Genomic DNA, 2,048 nt, shown 5'->3' with positions numbered 1-2,048 from the left:
GGCAGCTAACAACCCTGAGTTATTCATGAATTTAGGGTCCTTCCATATCACAGCTATAATATATGTATTGCATGTATAGAGAATAGCACTTGTGTATTGATTCCGTAACTTCTCATAATAACTTCATAAGGTTGGAACACCATGCAGTAAACTTCAGCCACTGCTCCTCCAGAGTAGGCAGTCAGGAGGCACCCACTGTGATTAGGGCTCTGGGATTTCCCTTGCAGGGTGCAAGACAACAACTGAGGATCACAATAGCACATTCTTCCAAGGGGATGTCTCAAAGAAGAAAAGGAGATATTCCTTCTCAATTGTCCTTTTTTATCAGGGAGGAATTTTTCTCCTTTAGCCCCACAGCAGGAAATTCCCTCCCATAGGTTCCATCAGCCAGTTAGGGCCCTAATTGCAGAGGGGACTGGGAAAGCCTGGTATGTTCGGCCCTTTCCCAGAGATGGTTTCTGCCAGCTAGGAGCAGGGAGGCTGCCATTCCGGCTCCCTGGATTGCCTGCCCTTGACTCTGCCTCTCCAGTTCTTTCTCCATCATCACATCAGTTATCTGTTCATCTCAGGCTTGATTGTGTTGATCCCTGCCTAAATGCCTTAATAATTGACTTCAGGATAGAAGCCACAGACTTTGGTGTGGCGTGTAATGTCTTCCACTGTGTGATTGCAGTTTTTTTTTTTTTTCTGCCATTCCCCCACTTCAAGCCAGTTCAAATTTCTCACCATTCCCTTAAACCAGGTTGCCCCTACCCTACCCCCTCCTAAATTAGCCTGACAAAACTAAATTATTCATTCCTTAAGATACAAACTTCTCTGTGGAACTTCTTTGGCTCCCTTATCCCTTCTTAGGATACAAACTCACCATGGTACTAGACCAGAGGTATTCAATTAGTCTTTGATGAAGGAAGAACAGAAAGGAGGGAGAGAATAAGCGAGAAAGACAAGCAGTTCAGAGCAGTCTATAGAATGTGAGTCTTGGCATTTTGCCCAAGACAGGCATGAGCAATGAGGCCTTGGTTTCGTCCCACACCCATCAGGGATATCACCAACAGGCATGTTTTAGTTTACAGTAAACAAACTGAGCCAGCAAACGGTTACAACGTGATTCCCACCCTTTCTTCACTGCAATATTCTCAGAATTCATGATGTAAGGAATAACATATAGCCAACCATTTGCCTGAGCTATTTCCAATGAAGCAATGTAAATTCTCTTTTTTTTTCTTTTTGAGAGAAGTTTTTGCTATAGGGTGCGTACAATTGCCAGAAAGATAGAGAGAGACAAAGAGACAGAAAGTGAGAAATCACTCCCCAAGGGGAATGGCCATGCTGCAGTCCCTTCTTCTCTATTCTCCTCTCGGGATCTTGGGCACGCATGCACGTGCCCCCGGCGTGATTTTAAGCTACTGGATCCGGGACTCGAATTGCGGTCGACTACCTGAGAGTCCAGAGACATAGCCATTACACCAACTGCTGGTCCTGCCATGTAAATTCTTTTTTTTTTTTTTTTGAGAGAGAGATTTTCGCTATAGGGCGCGTGCGCTTGCCAGACAGACAGAGCGAGACATAGAGACAGAAAGCGAGAAATCACCCCCCAGGGGGGATGGTCACGCCGCAATCCCTTCTCCTCCATTCTCCTCTTGGGATCTTGGGCACGCACGCACACGCGCCCGGCGTGAGTTTTAAGCCACCGGGTCCGGGACGCGAACCGCGGTCGACTACGTGGGAGTCCAGCGACATAGCCATTACGCTAACTGCTGGTTCCCTGCCATGTAAATTCTTGTGGCCTCTGTCTTCTCACCATTCTGTTTGTTACATGAACTAACCCTCTTAGCAGCCCTCTCAGCATGCACCTTCTAGGATGAGTAGAATCTGTGTCATTCAGGTGTCATTGTCAGCCCTTGACTCAAATAAACTTCTTTCATTTTACTTACTGTGCCTAGATCTGTCCCCTTAAGTTGACAGAAGGAAAAAAAAGGAAGAGAGGGAGGAAGAATAAAGAAGGGTTAAGATGATGCTCTAGCCATTGTTGACTCCTCTCTCCTCCC

The sequence above is a fragment of the Tupaia chinensis genome, unplaced genomic scaffold (assembly GCF_000334495.1).
Source record: "Tupaia chinensis unplaced genomic scaffold, TupChi_1.0 Scaffold000316_1, whole genome shotgun sequence".
Classification (NCBI taxonomy): domain Eukaryota; kingdom Metazoa; phylum Chordata; class Mammalia; order Scandentia; family Tupaiidae; genus Tupaia; species Tupaia belangeri.
This window is presented reverse-complemented; position numbering follows the sequence as displayed.